Raw genomic sequence first — 20,044 nt, 5'->3', positions numbered from 1 at the left:
CTAGGAATTTTTCAGCTGACAGCAAGACCACTCAGTTTGGATTGAAGCTCTATTCCTGCCCGTCTTGTGAACAACGTAACCACCAGACCACTGATGGGGAAGTGTGTGCCACTCAGGCACCCTACATCTGCACTGTTTGCAAAAAGGGGTTCCGCAAAAAACGGTCACTGAACGAACACTTGAGAGCGCACACCGGCGGGAAGTCACTTGTGTGTAGCACCTGTAATAAGAGCTTTACTCGGAGAAGTGACGTAGTTAGACATGAAAAACTGCACTCCAGTGAGAGGCCCTATGTGTGTAGCATCTGTCAGAAGAGCTTCGTTTCAAAAGCCATCCTGATTGCTCATGAAAGATTGCACACTGCCGAAAACCCTCACGTGTGTAGCATCTGTCAGAAGAGCTTTGCTCAAAGAAGCCACCTGGTTATTCATGAAAGATTGCACTCCGGTGAAAAGCCTTATGTGTGTAACATCTGTCAGAAGAGCTTTCGTGCAAAATGCAACCTGATTGCTCATCAAAGGTCGCATTCTGGTGAAAGGGCTTACGTGTGTAGTATCTGTCAGAAGAGCTTCAAAGACAAACGCTCCCTAGTCGTGCATGAACGATTGCACTCTGGCAAGAGGCCGTACATGTGTAGCTTCTGTCCTAATACTTTTTCTCGAAAAGCCAACCTAAACGTGCATGAAATGTTGCACTCTGGCGAGAGGCCGTATCATTGTAGCAGCTGCGAGAAGAGCTTTATATGTAGAAACGACCTGGTCATCCACGAAAGACGCCACTCTGGCGAGAGGCCATACATGTGTAGCTTCTGTCCAAATACTTTTTCTCGAAAGGCCAGCCTGAACAGGCATGAAATACTGCACTCTGGCAAGATGCCTTATAAGTGTAGCATCTGCCAGAAGAGCTTTGTACAAAAAAGCCAGCTGGTTACCCATGAGAGACGGCACTCTGGAGAGAGGCCCTATGCATGTGACACTTGTCAGAAAACCTTTACTGCAAAGCCATACCTGGTTCGTCACGAAAGATTGCACTCTAGCAAGAGGCCCTATGGGTGTAGCACGTCTGAATAGCTCTGCTGACAGCCATTTGCGCAACATGAGCAGGGGTGAGACAGTTGCGCATATTGCGCAGATTTGATACAAATTTGTTTTCCTGCGCCAGGCTGCTCCGAAAGCTTGAAAATCGCAAAAATTGCGCCAAACTGCTCCAAAACAGTCTGAGAGCCGAGGATTTTAATGCACCCGTCAGTTCCAGTGCGGAAAAATGCTTACTGACGGCATAATTTTCCAGCACCCCCAAGGTGATGCTGTTTGTAAAGTTTTAATTAATTGATCATTCCATGAAAAACCTGCCTAAAATTGTCCCCGAGGTAGTTTTTTTCTAAAGTCACAATGTCGGGTTGCACATGTTATATTCTGTGCGTTTTTAACATTTTCCCGTTGAAAACCATTGCAAAGTCCTGTAGAAAAAATGCTTAGGTGTACGTAGGTGTCAAACCGCTTGTGCAAGTTGATGAAAAAACGGCAATTTTTGGAGCGCCGTATCTCCGGAACGACGTTACTGGGTACCGCCACCTTGGTGTGATGAAGATATGAAAACATGGCCTCCGGGTGAAGCAGTTCCTTGTGGTTCAGGCAGAGCGCTCTTTGTGCAAGTTGATGAAAAAACGGCAATTTTTGGAGTGCCGTATCTCCGGAACGTTACTGGGCACCGCCACCTTGGTGTGATGAAGATATGAAAACATGGCCTCCGGGTGAAGCAGTTCCTTGTGGTTCAGGCAGAGCGCTCTTCGCCAATTTCTTGGTTTTAGTTATGGGGGTGGCTGGGTTTACATTTAGTCATTTGATTGGTTGCTGGAAGGGGCGCGACTCAAAAGACGGGAGCTCATCAAAAACAACATGGCGCCCGTGAATTCGCCGTGTTTCGGCCTTGAGTGTGAGGCCAGTACGTACTTGAAGTAAAATTTCGGACTCATTGCGGTGCTATAAAACACTGAGTTATTGATGCCTTTCCTAGCGGACTTGCGAGTGACGGGAATGGGACGATCGACGCTGCAGAAGTGGCGGCACAGGCTACATCGCCGCGAAATGTTCAAGCAGTCTTTGATAGCGGGACGGGCTATTATTGCACGCTAGTAATAATGGTTCATTTATCTGAAGTGAAATTTATTGCCAAAAGAAGGGAGGTGGATAAACATACCAACGTTACTCAGATTACGATTGTAGTGAACATGCACCTTGGGGGTTGAAATGGGAGGGCTGGTGGGGTGCGACGACTGTGACCTCGCTTTGGCCGTGGCTCTACACTTGTGCATAAAGACGAGTCTGCATAGGATTACAAAAGTAACAATTTTGGCATTCACATGATAATAAAAATTCGTTACAATCACTTAGTTTTTCAATTCGATATTATCAATGGAACTCCACGCTATGTATGCATAGAGCCTAAGAATTCAAAAATGGCTAGTAAAAAGGTAGTGCAGTTCGTACCTTGTGCTTTGGTAGAAAAAACTTTATTGAAAGGCTGTTTCAGTGTTATGTACGTTCAAAATCAATTAAAAAGTGCACTTTTCACCCGTGAGTTGCCAAAAATTTGATTTTTTTGGCTCCTAAGGTGATATAATAAATGTCGTTCGTCTGCTCCAAATCAAGGTTCTTCTGCTCCAAAAGCGATATTTCGCTGCTCCAAAAACTGCTCCCAAATCTGATTCAGCTGTCTCACCCCTGCATGAGTAAACGCATACCAGCAGAAAGCCCACTTTATAATTTCTCAGAAAAGTTGCCTGTAAGGAAACATTGACAAGCCACAATGACAGCGCAGTCATAAAAGATTGCTGAAAAATTGGCACTGGCTTACATATTGCACTGTGACAAATTGGGCACTGGTATAAACTCAGTGGGCTGTATGCATTGCGGAAGCTCTGCTCGCAAGCATACCTTGGCCATAAATGAGGTGGGACAATGACAAGGGGCCCCGTTTCTTAAGGGTCTTGGAAGGGGTTTCAGGAACTGAACAGATCTGTCATGAGGGACTGCACTCCACGATAATCACTGTATCAGTGCTATCACTTTAGAGTTATTCTTTAAAAAATTTGGCCGTGGAAAATTGTTCACAGACTCAAAAAGGGCCCTCTAAGCAGAACCTGTGGAAAGAACTAATCCCATAAATCGAGCCGTTTCCCTTTAAAGGGTGGTCACTGGGGAAAAGCTGCCTATTGCACCTCAGAAAAGGAAACAGAATGGTCATGAAAAATCATTTAGTAGTGGAAAGTCTAACGGATACAACCGAGAAAAGGATTTCTTAAACATACTCTGTTCCACCGTGTTAACTGTGCTAATCACTTGGTCGATGTTTCACGTTTAAATACTCTTTATAAAGGCAATAACTAGGCAGTGTGCAAGTTTGAATTTTAGCTATTGAAGCAAATATTTGCTTTTAGTATTTTTTATATAGTAATTTGAATAGTTGAGAAACAATTGACAGCCTTTCAACTCTCTGAAAATGGAAGCCAGCATAGCTATAGCTATATAGTTGTGAATTTTTTTATTGTTAGCTTACATCAATGTTTCGTGCAGGCAAGTTGCTTTTCTTCCAGGAGAGCTTCATAACAATTAACAATTAAACAGGGTTGAACTTGAGGTGTATATGGCAAAAGGGGCATGTTCTGTGGCAGCAGCTTTCTGTTTCATGCCCATTCACGCTTTTGTGAGCACTGACAATCCTTCACTTCCTTCTCTTCCTCCAATCGAAGGAGACACGTTCGCCCCATAGCGAGTTAAAAGTGAAACTGCTGGTAATTGATAATAGCGTTAGTGCGGTTAGCAGCTTATTGTGCGAATATAGAAAAAACATTGGTGGTGGTGACGTGTACAAAACTTACAAAGGATGCATTGGTGGTGGTGGGGATTAAGCGGAGTAGTACCAAGTAAACCCGTGCCATCGTATGGGAAGTCCATGATTGTAGCCTAATACAGATTTGCTGTGAAAGAGTGCCAAGCACTAAACCCCTTGAAACACTGTAACAACGTATAAACTCAAGTGACCACTAACTTTTATTGCAGCCCGCAACAGTGTAAGAACCTGATTGACATTTGTAAAAGATCCTAAAATCCCAATTCGGGTGGAGAAAATTGGTCTGAATTTGATGCACTGAACAGTAGTTTTTGAGCAGCTGCATCTAACTGACTCTACTGCATAACATACCGTAAAATCCAGAGCAAGCGCGCCCCCCCTGTGGTAACAGATAATTTGAGGAATTTTTGAAGGGGGCCCTTGATCGGTCGTCGACCGAAATTCAAAATGGCGGCATATTATCCCGAGCTAGCGCCCCCCCCCCTCCCCCAATACCTATCCGGCTGGCTCACGTTTCGGCCAGCTTCGGCTTCGGCCGTGTGCTGGCTACGCATGGGGAAGGGATACTGCACGTGACATACGTAAGCCCAAACAGCTTATTTTTCCAAAAAATTGCATCATTCTATAATTTAACATGCAAATATTTAGCAAAAAAAGAAAAGAAAATACTAAACAACTAGGTAAGAGGTTTTGTGAAAATGGGTGAAGAGCCGTACAAGGTTAAAAAGAGGCAGGGGGCGCTTGCTCGGGATTTGGCGCAAATTTCAAATCACGCGAGAATGGAGGGGGGGGCGCTTGTCCGGGTAGGGGTGCTTGCTCGGGATTTTACGGTAATGTGCACCAAACACTTGCACAGAAGGTGATCAAACTTATGTGTAGTTTTCTTGAATCAACCGGCCATAAGTGGTAAATCTTCAAATGTCACGCTGATGTGGCTATTGTAAGAAAATGGCTCTGCAACTTGTACAAAAGAAAAACTCGCATATGCACTATTTTGGCCTTCCCAGCCTCACTCTTTTTGTGCATCTGGTTTCCGCCCTGCTTGCAGGAGATGTGTACCTATTCATCCATACTAGTGTGCATGGTATTTTCTCGCATGCCAGTGTTCAAATGTGTCCATGCAATCAATGCAGCTTTAAGGGCCATGAATGTCGTGACTACCGGGATGTGAGTGGCGGTGCATCTAGAGCTCCCATTAGAACTGCGGTGCATGGTCAATGGGGGCTCACGAGATGTGGCTTTCTCTCGCCTGCTTTCACATGTCTCTTCACTATAAAAATGTTATGGCCATGCAGGTGTTGTAAAAAATTTTTCGAAATTTAAAGGAAATGCAGTCTTATGGTATTCTCTAAAAACAAGAAGACCAGTGATGCTGGTGTGTATGTTACATGGCCGACCATACCAGTGCGGCTGCCCTAGCAGATTGCTGGTGTCCAGTGTCACGTGCGAGTACCACATGTTGTCACCTTGGCTCGATATATTAGAAGCTTCGTACATTGTACACTGGTAGGGTTTGCTTAGCGATGCCACTCAGCCTGAAGGTTGAGCATGCAGCCTTGTTTAGGAGGTAACAAACAAAAAGATGTATTGCTTGCTTCGACTCCCAATATCTGAATATTGATTGTGCTTTTTTAAAATGAAAATATAATTTGTAAGTGAAGTCAAAATGGTGTGATTTTTCATAAATTTCTGTCATTAATAACTATTTAAAGTCTAATGCTGGGAAACTTTCTAAAGCTGAACAAATGATGTTCAGGGTGAAATGTCTTCCTTTAAAAGTAAATATGATGTTCTATAATGATTTATTTTTCAGTCATTTTTCCTACATTAGCGTTGCTGGGAGAATGTCATTACTACCAGCTGCAGATAATTTGTGTGTCTTTTACAGAAAACGATAACTCCCATGATCTGTAATGCCTTGTTTAACTTCTCTACTGAACTGTTCTTCTGGCAACCGGATGTTCCTAACAGTCATCACTTATTCCACTATTAATAATGCTAGTGTACTGATAGAACCAAACATGTGGCCAAAATCACTGGAGTACCATAGCCATTTTAAATCAACAAATTGCATCTTACAGTACGAAGTCAACTGAATATTAGATAATACTGCCCTCGAGAACAACTCATTGCCCACAAATACTTTTTCATATATATATTGTCTAGTATTGAAGAACCTCAGTGTAGTGATTCATGTCATTTCATTTGTAGCTAAACAGATCACGTAGTTTAGTTCAAAAGGTGGTTCACTTGCTGTCTGTCTTCCCGGGCACTGTTTTCATTGTTTTTTTCCTTTTTTGTACGTATGCCTTATAGCACTCGCACCGCATTTTCTTTCGTTGCCTGTATCTTGTTTTGATTATTCTTACTTTTTTACTCTTGCCAATATCGCTGTGTCCAATTGTATCTCAATTACGTTTTCCCATTTTTGTTTTCTTTTTTGTTGATGACCTTCATTTTTGGGGTATTGTTTCATTCTTATGCCTTGCCTGATCGCCCGGCCGCCTGTATGTTATTTGTGTTTCAGATGTAGCTTGTAACTTGATTTGCTATAATTTTCTGCTTTTTTCAATTCAGACTTTTTCCCACTATCCTGCTGCTGTATGAGTTCCTGGGCCAGTTTACTTGGCTTTATGCGACTTTTTCTCCAAGTTTTCTTAAGGTGGCGGTCCCACTCGATCGGCCCGCGCTGCCGGTTTTGGACGATGTTTGCGTAGGCGCTGTTGCGCCCCAGTTGGCACCACATTCATGGCTAATGTATCATTAGAAAGCAGAAGTCTTCTAGATTCCGAACTCGCTTACCGGTCTATTCCAGCTAATTTGGCTTTAGAAGGAGAAGCCAATTTGCAAGAGAGAAAAATTGTATTTTTGCTTTTTTTGCTTCGGGCGGTGTAAGAATTTGAGAAAACTATGCGACGTAATTACATGTAGTTTGGTATGTGCATAGAATAGATGTCTATACAGTTAGTTACGTTTGGAAGTTCCGTTTCAGCGAATAGATTTTGTTATACGGCCGTTTGAAAATAGCTAAAATAGCGCAACTTCACTCGCGCTAAACTTTTACATAGATTAATGCAGAGCAATGTGTTTTCGTGTGCCCGTTGCCAGCATATGTATTTGTATACTGCCGAAATTTCGCTGAATTTCGTTCAGCGGTTTTAAAGTTATTTTGGTCTACATATGGCAGTTTACACGTACACATGGGTTTTCTGGTGTAACTTTTCTGCGTTGCTGCTGAAGACGAAGTTTCAATATTTTCACACATCAAACTTGAAGACCTCTTTTACTTAGTTACGTTCAATGTTTGCGCTGTGATAAATAGAACACGTATAAACTGTTACTGAAATTGGCTGATTTTCATCACGCCGGCCGAAGCGCTCAAACGCGCCTATTTACGTACACACACGGAACTCCAAAAAGTGCGTTACATGGAATATACGTCGATGTCATATCTTTATAACATTACCAAGTAAATGTACAATTAACTCTTTTTTATTCCTGTAGCGACAATTTTACAGCCATAACAACGTTGCAGTTTTATGTGGCGCCATCCAGTGTCGAAACTGTAAAGCTACTTTGTTACGTTTCAGCTTTCTGCTACCGATGGCGCGGCCAAACGCACTATTCGAGGGAGCCTCAAGGCGGTACATTCAGGCTCCCCAGACTTTTCGCCTCTTCTTTGTCGTGGTGCCGATACCCGATACTGCCGATACTCGTTCAGTTTTTGTCGCCACGCCGTGCGGTCTGTGCGAACTTCGGTGGTAGCAAATTTGCTCGGTATCTCTGGGCATTCTGCACCGCCGTTGTCCGGTGGAGTACAGCGGTGCGACGTTTTGTGATCTGCGATGGGTAACACCCGTAAAACGCCAAAACGTTTGATAAGGCGTAAAAATGCATCACAAAGTCGCCGAGCGCAAGCGAGAGCGGCCGCAGCTTCCTCATGCAAGTAAGGATTTTCTTTTTGTGTTCATTGCACGCAATCTCGCGCTAACGCGCTGCGAGTGTTATTTCTGTTCAGCCTTTGTTGTGTTCTGGCGGAATATGAGGGTCCGCATGAGGGTTCGCATGTGTTGGGGATGTGAAAAAGCGCGCTTAGTTCTTACCACGATTTTGACCGGCGTGGGGCTGCTAGTTTTACCTTTCAATGCTAAAAGCTCTGGGTGGTTTGTTATTCGGAGCCTAGCCACCGCTTGCTGCCACCGCTTGCACTTTTATTCGCGGCCCCTTCCCATTGCATGTGGCCCGGCCACCAATGCCTGGCCGTAAAAATGCAGAAGGTAGCCATATATGGTTGGCGTCTCGCTGGCGTCGTGAAATCCCCCCCTACCCGTCGTGAACTAACCTGGCTCGCTCGCCGGCGCGCGCCCCGGCGTGCCCTGAAAACTCTCCGTCGTCGCTGCCGTAGCCGTAACATCTAGGCGTCGTGAAATAGCCGTACTCGCTCCTGCCGTACCCGTAAAAGCTACGCGTTGTGAAATAGTCGTACTTACGCCTCTGCTTACGGACGTTGTAGTTGGGTGTTGAAATCTTGCCGAGCTCTGTTTTTTTTTTTTTTTTTGACGCATTTAGAACTGTTGTAATAACTATACTTCACGCCCGCCTTACAACTCAGTTGGCTAGAGCAGTCGATTTTGGTTTTACCCAACCGGCTGAACCGCTACGGCTCACTGAAGCCAAGGCCGACGCAGCCAACGCTAGGGTTACGTCCGATAATCTGTAATTATTATAAGTGACTATGGCTGCACAAAGCTAGTCTGTAAATTTTTTTGTAACCGTTTACTTTTGATGAATCAACTTTAACTTTCAAGCGGTTTTGCCTTTGATGAATCAACTTTAAAACAAGCGGTTTTGCCTTTGCATAAATATCAAGAAAGACTGTTTTCTGTTCATGTTGCCAAGCAGGCTTGGGGTAGCAGCTTGGAGTTCCTTCCGTACTTAGCTAGAGGTAGTCCGACCATTTATAATTACTAAATAGAGATTACTAATTAACAACGACCCTGGCGGTGTGAGGAAGCGGTGTGTTCGGTTGGATAAAAATCAACAGATTGCTCTCACGGAGAGTTGCGTTCCTCCTGAACAGAACTTTAGTGACAGCTGCCGTTCCGCAACATTAGCATTCCTTATCGTTCCGTCTGGACGGAACGCTAGACAATGCCTTTTTTGTAGTGCTCTTTTGTTCACCTTATCCATAAGCTCCTCCTTTCTTTATCTGGGAACTAGGCGATACAGGTTTTCTGCCCAATTATGGGGTTGCGTCTTGGGTTTTATGTCAATTTGAGGCCCTTCTTTGTGGGTTATGTTGGGATACATGAGCAAAAAAAAACCGATACACCAACATGTAGGTGGTAGAATTATTACAGCTTGCCGCATATTTACCCACTAAAAAATGCGCTCAAACCAACTGTGGGCAGTACGAACTCCTGCTAGTTCTCGTTATGTAATTTGTTCAATTGCCTTGGTGTCATTCTGTAGCTGGCTGGAAGAGTCAATAGCTGCATATGCTTCTACCATCCTGAGGCAGACGCTATCAGTATACAAGAGCAGTTATAGGTGTTTTCACACTATGTCCTTTGTAATTGCTCATCTCCAGAGGCAAGCACCCCACGAATAGTTAGAAAGTGCAGGAGTGTCACATGGTTTATGACTCCCACTTTTTAGGAACTATGCGCACATCACTAGCGCTTATTTGCACATTTATATGTTTCCTGACATTTTGTTTTTTCTTGCTATGCATTTTGCTGGTGCACATGTAGTAAAGAGACATTGTGTTTTACAGAAAACGTGCTGAAAATATGCACAAAGCAGTGCCTCTGATGAACACCAACACTGCAACCATCACGGCTGATTGCAGATCACCTCAGTCTGCGTCAAGTCATGAAGCTATGGCTGACTACTGGGACGGCCTTGGAATTCAGGAGCTTTTGCCAGAGCTTTCCTTTGAGAGGGACGTCAGTGTCCCGACAGCACAGAATGGAGGCGTGTGTGGAAGAAGAGTTGTGTCTGTGGGCCACTTCATGAAGGCTGCTCAAGAGCTTGGCGAACACCGGTGCCCTTTTCCTGGTGGAGGACACTTTGAGTTTGAAGAGGAACGAAGGATTGGCCTTTGGTCGGAGTTTAAATTCCAGTGTAGCGGTTGCCATGAGGTTACAAAAGTCACTACCGACCCTGTTGCAGAGCCCACCCCTCTCGCAAAACCTTCATGTAGTTAGCATGTTCAGTAACCTTGTTCATTTCAAGCAAGTGAAGAAATTTGTGTACCATTGCGCGTTGATTGGCAAGCACATCTTTCTTCTGATGAACTTATTGTAACATTACATAGCCGAGAGTATTTCAAGGGTCAATAAAAGTTCCTTCGCAGCAGCTTTGGTGAATCTCTGCCTCCTGCATCCGAGTATGCCAGCTTTCTTTTTTTTATTCACATTCCAAGCGCAGCAAAGTTTGTATGGAGGCAGCGGCGTTGGAAGTTTTGTCTCCAATAAACAGCTGTGTCAGTGCCTGTACTGTTGCAGTTCGACCTCACGTGTGACCTCAGTTTGCTGGGAAAGGTGGCATCTAACTTTGTTGGCAGAGCAAAATTATGCAATGATCTTGGCGCTGTAATGACCCCGTTGCTGGAAGGAAAATTTTCATTCAGCCGAGCACATGCAATATAATTACTGATTAGCTCATTCCTGTCAGATCGAATGCAATCTCTGGAAAATTTGGTGACTGGGTGATGGCACCATAAATAGCCGATGGTGGTGGTCAGTGGCGTAGCCAGAAATTTATTTCGGGGGGGGGGTTGCGTCCCAACCCTAATGCGTGTATATATATATATATATATATATATATATATATATATATATATATATATATATATATATATATATAATTGGTAGTTTTTACAGGACAACATTCAACATTACATTTTAACACATTTGAAAGACAAGAAAACATCCAGCAATAAAAATTTCTGGGGGTTTGAACCACCCAAACCTCCCCCCCCCCTGGCTACGCCACTGGTGGTGGTAAAAACGTTTGCGCAAAGAAAATAAATGTTACGAAAACTAAGGTTAGGTGCACGATTTGAACCTATGCTAGGGTATGCCCGTCCAGTCCCACACGCGTCCCTTGCACCACGACTAATTAGATCTTACTCACTACAAGGTGAAACGGGAAAGCCCGGCCCTGTCCACTGAGCCGCCACGGCCGCAGAGCGCCGTAGAGCGCTCTGCGACCGTGGAGCGCCGTAGAGCGCCGCGTACCTCCCGTTGCGGCCAGAGAGTCGTGGGTTCGAAACCGGGCATGGCCTCAGTATTTTTTTTATAGTAGAGTGCGGACGCCGACGCCGCGGGACATAGACCCGAGCAAGAGATGCTTCGCATCTAAAATAGAAAAGCCCCCCCCCCTCCCCACCCACATCGATGTGGCAATGTCAACAAGCTGTTTGGGAGATACTATCAGTTGTCTTGTTCAATGAAACGATTCATTCAAAACAAAATGGAAATTAGAAATTAGCTTCTCCGCAAGTGTATATATGCTCGGTAAAATAAACTCTGAACAACGGTATCAACATAAAATACAATACTTTCCTAAATTTAGGCTTTGATTTCTACCTGGAGAGTGAAGCTACGACGTAGCAGTCTTCCTATACAGTGTTTTTTTTTTCTTTTTGAATAAAAGGCAACCCTGTAGAAAGTGGAAGGAAGAACGCCGAGCGGCCCAAACAATTCGCTATATGCCATAGCTATTCTCATAGCTATGGTACCACAGACATATTGTGCTGAAGTGAACAATCGAAGTGCCATAACAACGCTTTATTCGAACCATCTTCCCCTGCCCATATTCCCAGATCCCACAACAGGGCCGCTTGGCCTTCTTTCTCAAATAAAGTCATCCTTCTCCTCTCAAACACTTTCAAAACGCCATCAGCAAACAACTACAAAGAGCCGCGACCAGGCTCCCATTCAGAGGGACTTCCTCAGATAGGGAGGGGGGTGTCGTGAGTTGCGGAGGTGAATTCGCTACGGTATTGTGGAAGGGAGGGTGGGGGGTGCTTGTAGGCTCGGCAGGTTCAGCTTTTCTCCAATTTATGTGCAGCGAGAATTCTTTTTTTCTTGAAGTAAAAAAAAAAACACTGTTTACCGTGTTGACTCGCGGTGTCCTGCCTAGAGTTCATACAAGAAGCTGCGTGCGCCTAACTCACCGTGAAGGAAAGCCGCAGGGGCCTGGCGGTTCCACCTGGCTCTAAGCCCCCTTCACGGTGCATTAGGCGGACTGTTCACAACGATGTAGCCTCCACAATGCTGTACGCAGCTTCTGGTATGAGCTACCACGCACGAGCTAAGGAAGAACGCAACAAGGGTGAGCACTGACTCGAAACGGGAGCTTATAAGTAGTTATAATCGCATTTGAAAATGGAAAAAAAAATCTGTTCCGTGTTCCCGCTAATGGGTTAGTATTCTGCCTTCCGACCAAGAGAGAAACTACCAAAGCAAGCAGGCCAAACAAACGCAGAAAGGCTTTAGTTGATGGTGTCGCGTGTTTCGATCTTTTTTTATATATGTATAATCATTCTGAGCAGCATGTTCTGGCGTCGACAGAGAAGCCAACATTGCCGCCGTGCATACGTCGAGGGTGTTGTTGATGAAGGAGCAAGTGGAAAACCACCGTGGAAAACAACCCCCATACAACCTAACAGCAGCGTATATTTACCTTCCCCCCCGCCAAATAAAAATAAAACAAGAAAACATCGTCGCGTGTCGCCAAGAGTCCGACCCTCAATCTTGGCCGATTCGTTTCACCCGGCGTGACCAAAGCTAGCGTTTTGGCAGAACTCTTTACTCAGACGGCGCTATTGTTCTCTACATCTGGAAGCAAGTTAGTTCGCTCCTCCAACACCTACGTCCTGTTGAAAGGTTAGGATAAGTGGAACCAGAAGCAAGGGAGAGGAACACAAGAACAAGAGGGATAGCCAGCTGCCTTTGGAAGTTCAGCCTGACACAGGTGTAGGGCAGCGACAGCACCGTGAATAGAGATTTCACTGGTAAAAAAAGAAAAGACAGGTGGCCTCACAAAAATAATAATCATAATAAATCTATAACATGGAAGCGTGTGGACCGAAAACCCGTGACATGCTGAGGTGCAAAGTGATGAACAGAGGTAAACACGAAGCAACCTGCCGTATAGTGACTTACTGTGAACAGAACAAAAAACGCCATGAACGAGAACGAAATCAACGGAAACGCGAAGAACAGAATCAAAGGATTTGTGGAGACAAATTTATACCCATCACAAAAATATAAATGGCACCGAATACTCCGTACACGGAAGTGTCCGTGTCCCGCGTAATTAGTTGCCTGAGAAACCTCCGCCACATGGAGCCCAGGGTCGTCCTGATGATCGGCACCAACGACCTGCGTCTGGTATGCACAACAGATGCAATTCTGCCTCTGAGCTAAGGGTATGCTCAGAATTTCTGCATCAACACTGCCATTTTCATTCTTCTTTTTTTCACAGGCCAGAACCATGGACGACGCGTACCAAATGATTGCGGATTTGGAGGTCGTATTGGCGCTGTTACTCGGACGCGGATGTGGTGTTGTCGTGATGACGCTGCCGCCGGTGGCCCGCGCTGCGCGGTCCAGCTCCCACTGGCGAATTCTGAATGCCGTGAACGCGTGGATCCTCGGGCTGACTATGGGTACTATGTCTCTCTTTACGACAGTTTGCGGCAGAGAATAACCTGTTCGTTGCGCTACTTTCACGCAGACGGAGTTGTTGCTCTTGAAATCCATCGCCTCTTTGTGCTAGGCAGACGTCGTGTCCGCTATTGCCTGTACGAGCGGTAAGTTGTCCCGGCTACATTGGTTGTAGTGTAATCAACACTGACACATTTACAGGCGGATGGGGTCGGACCGCCGGCTGGACATGGTGCACTGGAACGAAGAGGCGATGGGTCGTGTGACGATGGTGCTGAGGGACGTGATCGGCGCCTGAACACACCCTCCTCCTCTTCTCAGCAAAAAAAAAAAAAAAAAAGGATAAGTATCAGTTGCACTGCTTTCAAAAGAACTCGATTATTTCGCAATCTGTTCATACGTAATTTCACACCGACCATACATTTAGGACTCAATTTCCGTTGCAAAAGCACGTAGACTCGAAATTTGTTTGTTTATTTTATCCTTTACCTAGTGATTTTTTTTTCAATTTCACTTCTATGTCCTTTTTCCCCTTCAGGTATGCATAAACTTCCTTAGTACGTAGAAAACATATTTTTATAGCTGAACTAAGTGTCCTGACCGCCATTTCACCATTTCGTTTTGCTGGCCGCATCCGGCATGATTATTTCAAGCGTAGTTATAAATAATCAAAATTAGTCCCGAGAACACCCCATTGTATTGACGAAACATTCCCGTGATATTTTATAACGCGCGTTTTGCTATTGCACTAGCATCACTGCCCCATTGCAGGTTAGCTTGGCTCTTCTTATAGATCATTTGTTTTTGCTCATAGCGTGCACATATCTCACCCATTCTTTTTTTCCTTTTTTACAGCGGAGTTCGGCCACGGCCAACTCCCACCGGGAAGCAAGGGTGGGTTGAAAAGCAATTTCCTGCGATCTCCTGCGCTTGCCTGTGGGAGCATGAAGCCGCTGAGCGACGTATATGCTGAAGCTGATATGGTCTTCGCACTTCGCCCCCCCCCCTCCCCCTCTCATACCACCAGCTGCAATATTTATGTTGGAAGCTAAATAAATATTTCCTCTGACTCGGCGTGCTATGCTCAGTTTCATCCGGTGTAAAGCCGTGATTGCAGTGCAAAGCATGTGGGCTGAAAGGTTCTACGAAATGTTGACTGCCGCAGTGAGATGTTGGTTATATTTTCGAGGCGATCACGTGGAATGCCACAAAGACGTGATGTCGGAAAAAAAATTTCGAACAGTAGCACCAGGATAAATTCAACAGCGCACCTGTCGCATCCTTTGACCGGACAAAATGCTTTCGGCATCTTTTGACCTCTATCTTGAACATGCATGATGAATTACGTTTGGTGCCGGAAGGCAAGAATAGAAGACAGGCCATCTGATACTTGCGCATATGGCGCAGTCTATTATATTTGCAGTATTATGTATGTAATACGATAAAAAAACTTTTGTGCCAGACTTAGCTTGCAACCCATACTATGGACCAAAGGTGTTCTGATTCCGGCTAAAGTTGCCATGACATCAACACAGAGGACATTATTGCACAGCGGGAAAGACGAGGATAGAAGGAAATACGCACGGCCCATGCCGACGATTTAGCGGCGGTTCATTGAGAAAAACCGCCTGAAATATATCAAGAGACGCCGATAATTTTCACAGTATCTCTTTCTTCATTCCTTTACACCGAGCTTTCTTTCTGCTCTTTTAGTAATGTGCGCTGGCAATCTTGGCGACATACGTATTGCTCATTCGTCCAACGTTTCACCCCAACAACAGTGAAACGTTTAGTTGATTATTTTGTTTTATTTGTGCTACGCGCGTGTACAGAGCAAAAGCTCTTCAGCGCGATTTCGGAAGCCGAGCGCCGAGCAACTCGCGGCGAGAAAGAAGGCAGGGCCAATCCAGCAACCCCCCCCGTGCACAGCGGCGAACAGAATCGGTTGGTCATGGTTCAGGTTCGGACAAAAGGAGCGTCTCCCCTCGCGAATCGCAGGCGGAGGGGAGGGGACGCCGGTATGGGGAACATCGCGCCCGGAAAGCCTGTGCCGGTATTTTCGTCCGCCACGGGTGGGTGGCGTAGTCTGGTGGCAAACTCTGAACTAATTCCAACATGGCGGGTGTGGGACCGCCACCTTAAAGCTTTGATCATACGTTATGAGAAATAAAGTAGATTCACTTCATTCCTCTGTCCATCTGAGCATTTTTAGGACGTTATGCACCACGAAATTTGTCTAATCTAGATAATTTGTGTGAACCAAGGAAATGTGCATCAAGGCCTCTTTCTGCATCATGACTATAATAAAATAAATATGGTGCCAAAGGCATTACAAAAATGGACAAACAAAGCAATGAAATGAGCTCTGCTTGAAATGCTCGATTAACCTCGAGACTAGTTTTTGACAGATGCTTTCCGACCATGTCGACCAGATGTTCTCACACTGCAATTATACTGGAGATAATTTCACACTTCTAAATTGTGCCTAGTTTGCAGTCACCGTACATAATCATAGATATGGTATCCAAAGTGGGTAGATGCGGATGCCAAGAAACATATATTGACTACAAGCAAGAAAACATGTGAGTTGTGTGGCAAGTGATAAATGGCCTGATGTAGAATACGCTCTGGAAAAACATGATCACCTGCAAAATAAATAGCATGTTATTTACGGTTGGTCTGCTTACGTGGGCAGAGATTAGCTCATTGTTCTGCGTCTCTCCCTAGAACTTGCCTAGTGCTGTACAAAATTTATGCCACCAGCCTTTACTGAACGTTTTCAGAGCTGGCAACCGTGCTCAGCTTTTTATTTACGCAGTGTCTAGAGTTACGTCCGACGGAACCCAAAATTGAAAACTAGAGTTACGTCCGACGGAACTTTAAGCCAGTTTCTAGAGTTACGTCCGACGGAACCCAGAATTGAAAACTAGGGTTACGTCCGACGTAACTTTAAGCCAGTTTCTAGAGTTACGTTTGACGTAACCCAAAATTGAAAACTAAAGTTACGTCCGACGGAACTATAAGCCAGTTTCTAGAGTTACGTGCGACGGAACCCAAAATTGAAAACTAGAGCTACGTCCGACGTAACTTTAAGCCAGTTTCTAGAGTTACGTCCGACGGAACTTTAGGCCAATGTTTTGAGTTACGTCTGGCGAACGTAAAGCATTAAAAAACAATACAGCTAACGGCACCAATACCATGACGCTCCATAGGTGTAATCTGTCACTTGTACGATACACGACGTACGATGTACGATGCAGCGCTGTGGGTTCGAATCCCGGCTGGGTTGATGGATTTTTCAATTAAATAATTCAAAAATTTTCTGTACTAGTCCTTGTAGACTTCTTTCCATATCCAACATTTATAAAGTTTACTGCGTGGTTTCCCATCTACTGCATGCCCACCTATGTAATCTCCGTAAAATGTACATGCAAAAATTAAGCTTGGGTGTTTTTAATGCCTGGACGATAATGTGCGAACCATTTCCTTCAAGAGAAAATTTCAGCTTTTCACTTCAATATCATTTTGCTGGCATCTGAATATAAAGTGACTGTTTGCTCCACATCACAAATGGGCGTAAAAACCACCCACTCTGTCCATAATAGTAGCGACTTTGATAAAATACGTTTTTTATTAATCAGCCAGATCAGTTAACTAAAATGTATCGACATTTTTTATTCTGTGAAGAAATAAAGGAGTACCAGGACATTCGCTTTATTATCACTAATCAATTATTTATTATTAGTGGTAGGTAATTGATCAATTAACCTTCCGATTAATCGATTAATGCTTTAGTCACGATTAATTGTTTTAACCAATTCAAGCTTCTGAGCAACAGAAAGAAAATGTCATGTTGAAATTATACGCAAGCATGTCGAGTATTATATTCGTGTTCAAATAACCCGCCTTACGTCAAGACAGAAAACGATGCCAGTATGCGAAAAGATGGCAGTGATTAAAACAGAAAACAGACGGGAAAATAGCTACTCAATAATATTTCATCGACAACTCTTATCACAACTCGTGTATCTTCATGCCACAGGGCAAAATTTCAAATAAAAAATTACAAATATACACGGTACAAAAAACAACCAGTGGGCAATTATACATACCGTTTTGCCGTTGTATAAACTATTTCTGTAGTAAGAAAAGCGCGATTAATTGGCGCCATCGGCACTCATGGTGTTCCTGTTTCTGTTGTTCCTGTTCCTGTTCCTGTTCCGCTGATGTTCCTGTTTTTAGAAAAAATGTGAGTGACGAACGAGCTGATAAGCGTCGCGTCCACATCATGCGCCGTGATGATGACGTACTTACCTCATCCGGAATGTGTCGGAACAAGTGTATGAGCATATTGATCTGATATGTACTACTACATAATTATTTTTGGTCATTTTTTTTTCTAAAAAAAACAACCGAATAATCCATGCATAATCGAATTAATCGATGCCAATTAATCGGGTTGAAATATTAACTGACACCGAGCCCTATTAATTACTCTTGAACCATGTAAATTGGTTCAAGAGTCTTCAAGAGCTGTAAATTTTTTGTGCTTTACGTTATGCCGGACGTAACTCAAAACATTGGCCTAAAGTTCCGTCGGACGTAACTTTAGTTTTCAATTTGGGGTTCCGTCAGACGTAACTCTAGAAACCAGCTTAAAGTTCCGTCGGACGTAACTCTAGTTTTCAATTTTGGGTTCCGTCGGACGTAACTCTAGAAACGGGCCTAAAGTTCCGTCGGACGTAACCCTAGTTTTCAATTTTGGGTTACGTCGGACGTAACTCTAGAAACTGGCTGAAAGTTACGTCGGACGTAACCCTAGTTTTCAATTCTGAGTTCCGTCGGACGTAACTTTAGAAACTGCCTTAAAGTTCCGTCGGACGTAACTCTAGTTTTCGATTTTGGGTTCCGTCGGACGTAACTCTAGACACTGCGTTTTATTTATTGTCGGCTAATCGATATTGTCGTCCGGTCAAAAAGATCCGCTGCTGTAAAAAGTAAAAACATTTACCATTCCTTCCCCCCAAAAATTGGGAGAAGCGCAATTACTGTCTAACATCAAAAGTGCATCAAAACCTTCACTGAAAGTGCACCCAGTGGATCACCAAACCTCAAAGACCCCAATGGCAAACAAAACAAACCCATGCGACGATTTCTCTTTCGCTAAGTAAATGCATCTATGAACGATCTGAACGTATACTGATACGTGGTTTATGAGATAAAGGTAAGATATATTGTACTTCTTCTTGATAGATGCGTGTATTGTTATATCTGGGACCGTTCCCTTTTGGTGGTTTTCAAATAACCATTCGGACACAATGGAAGCCCGGTTTCATGCATGCATCGTGTGTCCAGAGATCTTATCAGAGCTTCTAGTTGACCAACCGGCATGGCAGGGTGCCATGATGACAGGGTGCCATCAGTGCCATCAGACTGGGTGCCAACCTGATGACAGGGTGCCACCAGTCCCACTATGAAATGATCCGATTGGATTTGAACCTTAGTTTTTACGGTAGCAGCCTGATGTGTTAACACTGAGGTATTTTTTTTACTGAACCACTGAGGTATCATCGCATTTTGCCAGCAATGGAACAAAGTTGTGGCGTTGTTCCCTTTGCGGCACATATGCACAGAGGAGATTGGCCAGAATCTGGAGCTTTAGGCGCTAATGAGCTGCTTCAGAAAATGAAAAGAAACTCTGAATTGGAAATATGAAAATTTTAGAATAGTGCATGCCCCACGAGGTAAGAAAAGGAAGAAAGACTCAAACATGGTATATTAGAAAATATGTAGGTCGAAGTCGTGCCAAAAGAAAAAAGCTAAGTGTATAACGATTGGAAAATACGATGTAGCGATAAAGAAGTTGTTTTTGCCTTCAAAGCTTAAAGGGTCCATGCAGACAACACCCAAATTTGGTTCATTCGAAAGATTGCCTTGTTAGAATCGTACTGACACCACATTTTAGGGGCATTCTTTTTATAGCAGTAAAAATGTTGGGGTAAACAGTAGAAGTTACGAAAGCACACATAAAATAGAAGTACCGATGCGTACTGATTTTAATACTGTGGCACTTTGGGGTTGTCTCAGATGACACTGGCCGATTGGCATAAGGTACGGTGTCTTATGTGACCATATTTGTCGAGTGAACACCATGTTTCACAAAATGATTATTTTCTACCTTAACAAAAACAACCCAGGTGCAAATACGGTCAAAAACAAAGCAACGACGCACAACGGTCCGTCGCTGAGTATGGTAGCGCCATCCGGGAGGACTGACGTCAAGCAATGCTGCAGAGCCAAATGACGCAGTGGAAGTTCCTTCTAATATGCGCACTTATGACTTCATGGCAAACGTCACGGAAATGCACGATTTGGCGGGAGAATCAAAATGTTAACCAAAATTGATTAATTTCGTAGTGAATGCGGCATCATTTGCTGCCAGACAAGCGCTGGGGGCACTATAAAACACGAAATGATCAAATCTTTCGAATAAAACAAATTTATTTTGGCTA

The 20,044-nt window shown here is 44.1% G+C and overlaps 1 protein-coding gene across 2 annotated transcripts in view; it reads left to right on the top strand.

Moving 5' to 3' along the window:
• Positions 1 to 10,406, top strand: part of LOC144159615 (uncharacterized) — a 164,646-nt gene extending 154,240 nt beyond the window's left edge. Inside the window, exons 13-14 of one of the 2 annotated variants that reach the window (XR_013320336.1) lie at positions 5 to 7,798; positions 9,629 to 10,406. The gene's annotated coding sequence lies outside the window, so the exon portion shown is untranslated. The remainder of the gene's footprint in view (positions 1 to 4; positions 7,799 to 9,628) is intronic. The other variant, XR_013320337.1, reaches the window with a different exon arrangement.
• The last annotated feature ends 9,638 nt before the right edge of the window (positions 10,407 to 20,044 follow it).

The sequence above is a fragment of the Haemaphysalis longicornis genome, unplaced genomic scaffold (assembly GCF_048455015.1).
Source record: "Haemaphysalis longicornis isolate Haplotype H1 unplaced genomic scaffold, Haemaphysalis longicornis Haplotype H1 scaffold_10, whole genome shotgun sequence".
NCBI classification, from domain to species: domain Eukaryota; kingdom Metazoa; phylum Arthropoda; class Arachnida; order Ixodida; family Ixodidae; genus Haemaphysalis; species Haemaphysalis longicornis.
Note: the sequence above shows the minus strand (reverse complement) of the source record. Positions and strands in the feature narration are given on the sequence as shown.